Here is a 12,100-nt window from a genome sequence, read left to right on the forward strand (position 1 = left end):
AAAAAAAAAACCATAAGAGTTGTTATAGCAAATATTTTACAAAATACATAATAATACTTTATATAATTTTATAATGTAGTGTTCCTTGAAATGGAGTGCTCAGCTGGCTTTCTATCTATCAGAATTGTTTTAACTATGACACATATCGCCGTGGGGAGTGGTGACTGACGGTCACTGCACTCTGCAGGGAGATGATCGAGAAGTGAGAGAGTGACGTTATGCGTTCGTCACTTCCCGATCTATTGAGCCGACGTGTGACAGTTTCATTGTCACACGTCGGCTCGAACTATGAGGGTGAGTGATTTTCACTCACCTCATAGTTCTCCTTTAAATGAATGTGCTTTGTGGAGAGCCAAACCTTATCTCCAGGAGACAATTGTGGAGCCTATATTGCTATTTAAAAGCTCTAATTTCTTGGAACAATTTGGGGTCCATCTGATTTGGTTAAGAAAACATTCCCAAACCTGTTGCAGGTTGTTTCTAGCAGAAGACGCTGCTGGAATTTCAAAGGTCAGCGATTCTGAAGAAGGGACTCTAGGGTGAAGGCCAGATGGGGTGCAGAAAGAACTATGCCCAATGCACCAACAGACCTCATTTCTGTGGGGGACTCTGGGTCTGCCCAATCATCATGTTTAACTGACATATACTGAAGAAATTGCTTCAAATTGTGGTTCAATTGTTCCTTTTTAACCTTTGGATTGCGGATTATAGGCTAAAAAAAACCAGATGGATGTCCAGCGGATGAGCAAATTTGCACTCCTACCAGAGACTATGGGGTTGATTTACTCAAGGCAAATAGGCTGTTTATTTTGCAAGGAAATTTGCACTTTGCAAGGGAAGGTTCCTATAGCTTAGTGAATGTGGTGAAACTTCATTATAAGAATGCCCCATCATGTGCAAGAATTTTTTTTTAAAAACAGCATTTTTCTTGAACATGATTGAGTGATGGCAGTCAGCAGAGCGTCCCCTCATTCACTAAACTAAGGCTGGCCATGCAGTGATCTATTTTTTTACATTCAACCCGTGGGCTGAATGGAAAAAATAGACCCAATTCCTCTATCAACACTAACAGTGTGTCGATCGAGAAATCCCGCTGTTTACATACAGTGGTTGTCGGCACCTGTCAAAATAACCGACCAGAGCCAGCAGCTCATTGGCTGCCGGCTCTGATCAATCGAAGATTTTCCAACCGACTCCTTCGATCAGCTAATCGAGGGATGCCGATCGAAAGGGTGCCGACACACACTGTGCGAACTTCAGCCAGTTCCTTAAAAAACAGCTGAAATTCGAACAGTGTATGGGCACTTTTAGGGCAAACTTCCCTTGCTAACTGCAAATTCCCTTGCAAAGTGAACCGCTCATTTGCCTTTAGTAAATCAACCCCTATATGAGAGTCTGTTTAGCTGGAAAATCAGGTCCAATGCATGGGTAGAATAAAGTCCATTTCATGTAATGAAGTGAGCCATTTGTGAAGAACAAATTGCTAATTGCTGTAAAACTTCTATAGATCAGTGAGAAAATCCATCAAAATATGGGTCCAAGGATGCTCAGGAATAGGAAAGGGAAGTTAAACCACAGGAGGTGCCATTCTGGGGACTTTTTTGGAGCTCAAATGGGCCATGGAGCCAGGAAATCTGAGAGCAAACTTAAGAAGTTTGCTGGAAGAATTGTGTTGTGAAAGGACTACCCCAACTCCCTCTAAAGAGGCGTCAATCTGCAGGCAAAATGAACGAGCAATGCTTGGAAGGATCAAGACGGGAGCAGATAATTTGATTTTGAAAAAGTGGCAGGCGCATTGCAGAATCCAAAAAATATGCCCAAATGGCCACCCTGTGTATTTGAAAGCTCTCTGCCATTCATTACCTTCCTTGATGAGATTGCAGGGTTTGTGCAAGTCTAATTTAGTGAAGATGGATGCTCCTCCAGGCAATCAAACTGTTCTAAGATCAATAGGATTTTTATTTTTCACAGTAATCTTGATTAAGCCCCAGTAGTCAATACAGGCGTGGAAATAATTTTTTTCCCCCAATGCAAATAAACCCTGCCTGTACAGGGGACTTGCACATTAACCCCCTATCTGGCTTTTCTCTAACATACTCATGGCATATGTTTCCAGCAGTGATAGGGGGTGTACTTAGCCTTGGGGATGAGTTGTCAGGCAGCAGCTTAATGGCACAATCATAAGGTGGTAAAGTTTGAGCAAACTCTCAAAACTGTCATAGCTCACTTTTTATTAACTTCTGCAAACTCCTAAAACTGTTATAGAAGACCAGGTAAGGAGTCTTAGTAGTTGTGGAAGATACAGGACAGAGTGGGGAGACGTTGCAGATACACCACTGTTACCATGCCACTTCTCAGAACTGTATGTCTCCAGTGGGCAAGTCTATAACAGGAGTGCGGGTGCAGGCCATGGAAGACCGAATAGGATGGAGTTGATGGACCAAGGAAACATGTAGAAACAGATGTGTGGAGAGCTCCCAGATAAATGGAGAGAGGCACGATGGCATACAGATCATTGTGTGGCAGGACTGCCCAATTTACTACTAAGACCAAAGGGGGTTTAGCCTCAAGTGGGATTTTATGGTTCTGTACAAAAACATGCTCATTAAATTCCTAGCTGCACTATTTTTTTAGAGACACAGAGCCAGACTAACAGGTCATGGAAGGCGCAGGCATTCAAATGATCTTTCCTGGAAGCAAATTTTAAGTCCTGATACATAAAGCATTCAAGTTGTCTGTCAGTGTCAAGGTCTTAATCTCTCCAGTGTAATAGATGTGATCCATCTTTCAGAAATATTGAAGTGTGTGAAAAAACAAATAAACAAGGAATATGTGAGCAATCAGCAATAAATGTTAAGTGGCCTCAATGTCACCACGTAAAAATGCCCTTAACAACTAAAGTAAGACAAAAAAGTGCATCATAAATGAATAAGATCACTGTGTAGCTGTGTGTCAGCTATAATAATAACACAATCGAATCATAATCAATGGATGGCTTCAGTAACTCTGACCTATCCTTATTCTGCACTTCTGTTTGTATTTTTCCCAACTCGTTGATATCATATTTTTTCTTTTCTTTAAATTTCTCCAACAAAAACTCTGATTGTACATAAAAATCTTCCTCCTTTGTGCAGTTTTGTCTTAATCTAGTGAGTTGGCCCTTGGGGATTCCCTTCAACCACATAGGGTGATGACAACTGAAAACAGGGATAACCCCGTTCCTATCAGTTGGCTTGAAAAAGGTTTTTGTGACAAAATAGTCCCCTTGTATAGAAATGTGCAAATCAAGAAATTGGATATTGGTGGTACTGATGTTATTAGTAAAAGAGAGATTATATTCATTGAGGTTAAGAGATTCTAGGTATATTTGAGGAGAATCTACATCTCCTTCCCACAGGACTATGATATCGTCTATATAACGTTTCCACAGTTTGATGTTCTGAATCCCTTTTTCAAAAACAAAGATTTCTTCCCACATGGACATATATAAATTGGCCAAACTGGGCGCAAATTTTGCACCCATGGCCACTCCCCTCTTTTGCAGATAGTATTCACTGTCATGCCAAAAGAAGTTTCTGGACATAGCAAACTTTAAGCATTGTATGATAAATTCCCTTTGTTCTCCTTCATATTCAGAAAAAAGATTAAATGCCCATTCTACCGCTTTTATACCACCAGTATGTGGAATCGCTGTGTACAGCGAGGCCCCAGCGATGGTGGCCATTACCATATTATTGCCTGCTTTCATGTTACTCAGGATATTTAAGATGTCCTTGCTATTCTTCAAATAGGTTGTAGTTTTATTCACTAATGGTTGCAGGTGCCGATCTATATATTCTCCTAATCTAGCTGTGAGGGAGCTTATCCCACTCACAATAGGTCTGCCTGGAGGAGTTTGTAAATCTTTATGTATTTTAGGTAGAAAATATAATATCGGAGTTTGGCTCGCCAGAGGTATTAAATATTCTTTCTCTAAGTGATAAGATCATTCTTGTAAGCGTTTTTAATCAAACTTTCTAATTCCTTTTTGAATTCACTAGTAGGATCTTTATTTAATTTTAGATATGTGTTGGGTGTTTGGATAATATTTTCCATCTCTTTCAAATAGTATTCTTTGTCCATAACTACTACTCCACCCCCCTTGTCAGCTGGTCTCACCACCACATCTTTTCTTTTTTCTAGTGCTTCTATCCCTTTGTTAATAAAGGCTTTGTTTTGTGCAGATTTGTATTCTAGGGTTCTAAGGTCTTCTATCAGTTGTTTGAAGACTTCCACAAAATGATTACCAGAAGGTTTTGGGTTAAAGGTAGACTGATTTCTCAGAGAAGTATAGATATATTTTCTTTCCGTTGGAGGGTTATTAACGGTTCTCTGATACCTGAGTAATGTTTTTTTATATTAATTTTTCTGATGAATTTTTGTATGTCGATGAACGTATTGAATTTATTTAAATTAGTGATAGGGGCATATTTAAGCCCTAAGCTAAGGACTTTTTCTTCTTCTGAATTGAGTTTAACGGAGCTAATATTAAAAATCCCTTTGGTTAGAACCTCCGTCCTCTTCTGAGATTGTACCCTTCTACCCCCTCTACATCCCCTTTTCTTCCATTTGGAGACCAAAAGTCTTCCCTCTGGGGATGTGCTGTGATCAATGAATCCCTCCCTCTTCTTTGAGGTCCCCCTCCTCTGCTTCCATAGGGTCTGTGATGTGCATAACCCATATTTTGACCCATTGTGTTCCTCATCTGGGGTCCTCCCCAACTTCGGGGTGGGTAACCCATTGAAGGTCTCTCGGGTATTCTTCTTGGGGTGGGGTGTTTTTGAGCTTCCCCTAAAAATGGTTAAAAGTCTTATGTCTTCGATCATTTAATTGATTAAGAGCCCCTTCAAATTCAACCCCCCTTCTGTCTTCCTGTAATAAGGGATGGAACCTCTGTGAAAGCTCTAATCTAGGGGTAAGGGTTTTAATCGCTGAGTTAGGTCTCCAAATGGAAGAAGGGGACTATTTTGGCACAAAAACCTTTTTCAAGCCAACTGATAGGAACGGGTTTATCCCTGTTTTCAGTTGTCATCACCCTATGTGGTTGAAGGGAATCCCCAAGGGCCAACTCACTAGATTAAGACGAAACTGCACAAAGGAGGAAGATTGGCACAGGATTCTATCCATGCAAATATTGTATTAGCTGCAGGACGACGGGTACAAGAAACAAGGTCACTGGGTTTAAGTCTAATACTACAAATAAAAGCTATCAGATTAGGAAGTTTTTGTCATGCCATAGTAGGTATGTCACCTACCTCTTAGAATGTCCTTGCGGACTACAGTACGTAGGGAGGACCTCCAGACAGTTGAAAGTAAGGCTCTAAGAGCACATAAATAATATAAAAAAGGGAAAAGGGGTATAATAAACATAGCTTTTCTAAGCATTTCAAAATATTCCATAATTGTGATCCAAAACAACTTAAGATTGTGGGTATAGACAAAATTGAAAAACATTGGAGAGGTAGTAATCTCCTCCAAAAAGTCTCGCAAAACGTATCCAAATGGATATTTACTCTTGACACTATGACCCCTAGGGGATTAAATGTAGAATTTGATCTGAATTGTTTTTAAACTAATAAATAATTTATACTAGATCCCATTAATATATCACCCTTCGAGGTTTTTTTTTAGTCCACATGATGTTTTTTTATATATAGGTTTATCAACATTTCTTTTAGCTTTCTAAAGAGTGTTATTTAATAAATTTTGTTACCTAAATGGTATATCTGTTCTCTGTGTGTTCATATGTGAAGATATATTATTTTTTTGCACTATAGGGACACCTAGTGGCGCTTTCTATTAAGGATTTTATACAGTCTATATAAGCTTTAGGATGGTATCAATGGGTAGACCTGCAACCCCCTGAGGACGTCGACCGTGACGAAACGCGTCGGGGCGGGCTTACTCCATGTGATACCACGCTCTATCAGGAAGTACATGCGGACGCTGTATTTGATCCTGTCTTTGACCGGCCGGTCTTTGCTGTTTTAACTAAGTTTTCTATGTTTTTTAAATAAATGTGTATACTTGCCACACCATGAGGAGTTTTCTTTTATGATTCCACAAATGCTCGATTGACGGGATACTGCCGGAAAGAATATGCTGAATGTGGACGTATATATCTATCTACATTGCCTAATTTTCACAACAGTGGGGTGAGTGTGCACCCCAGAGTGGGATTCGTGGACACTTGCACAGCGGTGTTGGAACACTTTTGTTTGGTCTTAGACTTAATTATTCCACTTTGGACTATATGCACTATTATCACACCTGGATTTTGGTTTGAGGGATTATTATTGATTATGATTCGATTGTGTTATTATTATAGCTGACACACAGCTACACAGTGATCTTATTCATTTATGATGCACTTTTTTGTCTTACTTTAGTTGTTAAGGGCATTTTTACGTGGTGACATTGAGGCCACTTAACATTTATTGCTGATTGCTCACATATTCCTTGTTTATTTGTTTTTTCACACACTTCAATATTTCTGAAAGATGGATCACATCTATTACACTGGAGAGATAGAGCACAATTAATATATGTGTTGCACATTCATTATTTTATTGTTTTGACCCTAAGGTCTAGAGCGCAGCAGCTTTCACACCGGATTCTTCCACAAGCGCAGATTTCACATTTTCTATAGTGTCAAGGTCTTACCTTGTCCTCATGGTGGCAGCCATTTTTGGATATGTGCAGACTGCAGTCTCTTTTATATCCTCTGATTGCATCATCGCTTGCCTGCTGCCTGGGCGTCACACAGTGATGATGTGGCAACACCTGACTATATCAGTCTGCTCAGGATTCAGGTTCATTGCCCTTGCGTTTGTGCTCCAAGGTGCATCTCTGGCGATCTGAGTTCCTTTGTGTGTTTCTGTGTATGATCCGGTCCGGCTGACGTTTCCTCTGGCTCTCGACCCCGCATCGGCAGACGTACCCACATTGGACTTGATTCCGGCTTGGACGACTACCCGCCTTGGACTTGACCCTGGCTTGGACGACTACCCGCTTTGGACGTGATCCCGGCTCGGCAGATGTACCCGCATTGGACTTGACCGGCTTGTTCCTGACCTCGCTGCTCCCTGATGAATGTTTATTTATGTTCCTTTAAATAAACAACTTTATTTTACATGCGTTTCCGTGTGGTCTGATTTCCTAGCTCCCGTGACAGTCAGGTGAAAGATCTCTGCCAGTCAGCTCATACATAGTTACATAGTATTTGAGGTTGAATAAAGACATTAGTCCATCAAGTCCAACCTATTAAGTCAAAATACCGTCACCAAGAGTAGATTGTTCCTCTAGTCTAGTCTTGGAGCTGGAGCTGGAAAAGTATCTGTTCTTCTACTTGTGCCGAGTTACGGTAGTTGGTATCTGACCTTCCCTAATTTTATCCAATCAAATAATATGCCTGGTGTTAATGGTACTAAACTACTCTTTGCTAAAGTTTAGACAATTTAGGCCAAAAAGGTTTTACTTAAAAGACATTTCTACAATAAAACAGGTTGTTATTCCAACAGTCTGTGTTCACAGATTTGCTTTCAGGGTCTCTGAAGGTTATCCTCAAATCCACACTACCCCAGCTATATTACTATACATAGTCATGTTTAGATACATTCATTATATTTTATATATACAGATAAATTGTTGTGCTCCTCTTGCTGATATTAGTGAGGTAAGGGATCACTCAATCCAAGACATCTTCCCACCTGCTTCGTCAAGAGACCCTCAGGAACTTAATTAAAATAATGTCATAGCATTAAAAGGATAAAATCTATGAAAATAGACTACATATTATGATATATTTATAAACATATTACAGGCAGACTGAGGGCCCGTTCACACCAGAGGCAGTGCGTTCCGGCCTGATTCTGGCCAGAACGCACTGCCTCGCATTGGGGCCGGCTCACTTTTTTGTGGGGCAGGAGGGGGTGTGACGGGCCATTGAAGTGAATGGTACTGTAGCTACGCCCTCCGGCCGCAATGTGATCGGCCGCACAGGATCGCAAGGCAAATTATGCCTGCGGTCCGGTGCCATCAAATGGTTCAAGCACTATTTTGATCACCCCGGACCACAGGCATAATGTGCCTTGCAATCCTGTGTGGCCAATCGCATTGCGGCCAGAGGGCATGGCTACGGTGCCATTCACTTCAATGGCTGATCACGCACCCTCCTGCCCCACATAAAAGTGAGCCAGCTGCAATGTGAGGCAGTGTGTCCTGGCCAGAATTTTATTGTAACATTGCCTTTTAAGAAAACCTTTTTGGATTAAAATTGTCTAAACTTTAGTAAATAGTAATGTGGTACCATTAAAGTTTGGCATGTAGTTTTGGTTGGATAAAATCAATATGAACCAGCATAGGGAGCATGGGAATGCCTAACAACAGTAATAGAGTAAACCTTGGCGCAGATTTAAAGAAACTATGAAATCCTTTGCACAGGGAATGATGAACCGAAAGCAAGCGTGGGGCCCTGGTGAGAAACAGCAGACTGATTCAGCAGAAACTCAAGGACAGCTGCAGACATGAGCACAGGTTGGTTCAGAAAACTGTGACAGATACGTCTAATCAAAACCTAAATACTAGAAGGTACATTCTTATTACTGATTTTCTTTGTCACATTAAACTGCGTATTAATAACTCTTAGACATACAAACTGTTTTGTTTTTATTTAATTTTTTTAGACATACAAACTTTAGATTTTAAGAATAGGCCCACTTTAATCTTTTGCTTTCCCATCACGTACCTGGTCTGGGAAACTGGATGGGTGAGGAGGCTTCCCTTGCACCTCGTGTGGCCTTGGAGGATGGTGACAGAGGCCAGGCAGACACCAAGTGGCACGAGTGCTAGTGGTTGTGAAACCGTGCAATCAGAAGGGAAATCCAGAAATCGAAGTCAAGGTCAAAGCCAGGAGGTCAGATGCAGTACCGAGGCATTAGGCAGAGGAAGAGTCCATCCAATAAACTGTCCGAGGTCAAAAAGGCAGGCAGCAATCGAGGAAGGTGGTTGAGGCAGGAACAGGTCAAAATCCAGGCAAACGGTGGTATACAAGATAAGGCAGGAAACAGGATACAAATGCACAAACAGGAGCTGAGAAAACAATCCAGCAACTAAGTGACATGCAGGTCCAGTTTATATAGGGAAGTGGGCCAATCATGCAATTCACTTCCTGTGCGCCATTGGCACGTTTTTCTTGTGGCTCGCGCCGTATTCGCGTCACTTCCGGTGCACCATATGGTGCGTATTTCCGTGGAAAAGACTTGCTGTGCGCATGCGCCTGTTTATCCTCCAAGCGGGACTTGGTGCATGCACAGAATGGGCATGTTGCTTACATTTCCACTCCTGGCATCCTACAGTCCAACATAGCATATCTGTATGGACCACTCTATTGTGGTGCTATATTGTATTGTGGGATCAAGGGATGAGGGTAAAAAAAGAATGCAAATAGATGATCCATTTCTATCAAATGTACAGTATATTGATATGGATTTTTAAAGCATTAACCTATTTTAAATATATATAGAAAATCTGCACTCCTGTTAGTACCTGAGAACTATTAACCCTAAAGCTGCTATGAAAAGAAAGAGTTTTATGTTTAAAAGTATAAATGCAGCGCAAAAGGTGAGTTTATATAATAAAACTAAATAAACACTAATAATAATAATAATATAAATGAGAATATATACAAATCCTCATGATTAAATCCGTGAACAATAAACCGTGAATGAAATTATTTAAATAAGATTAAATGGAATTAATATCAAAACCATTTAACTTTTAAAGTGTAATGGTAAATACAGTGTAATGATAAGTGGTTCCAATAATGAAAAGGTACGTTGTATAAAAATTGATCTATATATTGATACATAAACCGTTGAATACACTAACAAAAAATATATAAAGCAACAAAAAGATCTCAGTAAAGACACATTATTAATTCCTTTTAAAGTCCCAATGAAAATGTGGTGGTAACCAAGTGCTGAATGATTCAGATGGTGAAAAAATATATAAAAAGCAGAGAAAACAAACATAAAATTATTTTCTTTTTGACTTAATCATCCAATCAGCAGTCCCCCCAGCTAGTCGGTACTCACCAGAGATGGTGAGTATATATAATCACTCAAAAGGGAATCTAGGCTTCCGATCTCCCCGTTCCGTTTCTCCCGAGCTCCCCCGGCAGTAGAACGAATACTGACAGGCACTCTTCCCCTGTAGTTGTCAGTGTACCATGCGCAGGTGTCCTCACACCACATGCAGGTACCCACGCAGGAGGACCAAATTAGTGTGACCACACTAGACAAGATCAAATGAGTTGTATACCATTTATTGTAAAACAGCACAACTAAACATAACACCCAAAAGCAAACATAAATAAGTAAGTGACATCAACTAAATATAGCCACAACCCCATACAAAGATAACAGGAGCCAATATAAACCCAGGGTATACAAAGCGGGTAACCTAGGGAGCAGGGCGGGACAAGGCGTCAGGGTACAGACGGGTATCGGGTCTCAGGACTGGAGGCAGGTAACAGGACTGGGGACTCTGGATTCACAGGAAACAGGAGGGCAGCACGGTACAGGAACAGGATCCAAGAAGAGTGGTCAGGTAACAAGCCGGGCAGTGACGGGTTTGCAGATAGGTAGCAGGGTTCCAAGGCACAGGACACGGGAGTCAGACGACGCAATACTGAGCCAGCTTCCTGACTGCAGGGAGGGCCTAAATACCCTCCCTGGAAGCACCAGGTGATGGAATGATCACTCACAGCCTGGGCACACCCGCAGGTGAGTACTGGAGCTGCAGGTTTCCAGCACCACCTGGGGGAGCTCTGGATCCTGACAGTAGTATCGTAGAGGTCCCGGCTCTCTGTTGGAAGCAGATGGCGGCTTCTCTCCTCCGTGAGCGGCAGAACTTTTTCCACGGTCCTGATCGGTGTTTTATAAGGGTTTTGGGAAAGAAAAGACAACCCTCATGGTGCAATATATCCAACAATGTATATTTATTAAAAGTAGCAACTTACATTTAAGTTTAAAAGCTTCGGCCAGCCAAACAAAATAAGGATAAAAGCTCTCACACGAAACCCGCTTGCATAGTTATCCTATACTTCATACACAATGAAAAGATCTGCCCCTTGACGTGTTTCGTCACCTGACTTCTTCTGCAGGTAAGCAGATCTTCCCACCCTACTACGACATGATGGAAGCAGATGGCGGCTTCTCTGCTCCGTGAGCGGCAGAAATTTTTCCACGGTCCCGATCGGTGTTTTATAAGGGTTTTGGGAAAGAAAAGACAACCCTCATGGTGCAATATATCCAACAATGTATATTTATTAAAAGTAGCAACTTACATTTAAGTTTAAAAGCTTCGGCCGGCCAAACAAAATAAGGATAAAAGCTCTCACACGAAAGCCGCTTGCATAGTTATCCTATATATAAATATAAAAGTAATTTATTTTAAAATTTGAATTATTTTAATAAAAACATGATTTTTATAAAAAGACAATTTTTATCTAATTAAATCTAAAATATTTATTCGCTTAATTATATAAAATAAGTTAATTTATTCCTAAACCATCTATGATGTAAAAAATGTTTCGTCACCTGACTTCTTCTGCAGGTAAGCAGATCTTCCCACCCTACTACGACATGGTTGAAATATACCCTCATCAATTAAAAAAATATTCAATCATTAGACAAATAATTAAATCCTCCCAGGGAACACTTTTATACAGCAAAAATTCAATTGATGAACCCTTATACAGAGAACATTCATACCAGAGCAACAATAACATAGAGGTGGAACTAGATATTATAAATATAAAAGTAATTTATTTTAAAATTTGAATTATTTTAATAAAAACATGATTTTTATAAAAAGACAATTTTTATCTAATTAAATCTAAAATATTTATTCGCTTAATTATATAAAATAAGTTAATTTATTCCTAAACCATCTATGATGTAAAAATATGAGATAAGGTTATTTAATTTATCATCTACTGTGATAGTTCTAATAAAAGTCTGGAAGATCCATTATTATTTTAAAAAAACAGTTGAAATAC

Source organism: Nanorana parkeri, unplaced genomic scaffold (assembly GCF_000935625.1).
Source record: "Nanorana parkeri isolate BGI_ZX_2015 unplaced genomic scaffold, ASM93562v1 scaffold1870, whole genome shotgun sequence".
NCBI lineage: Eukaryota > Metazoa > Chordata > Amphibia > Anura > Dicroglossidae > Nanorana > Nanorana parkeri.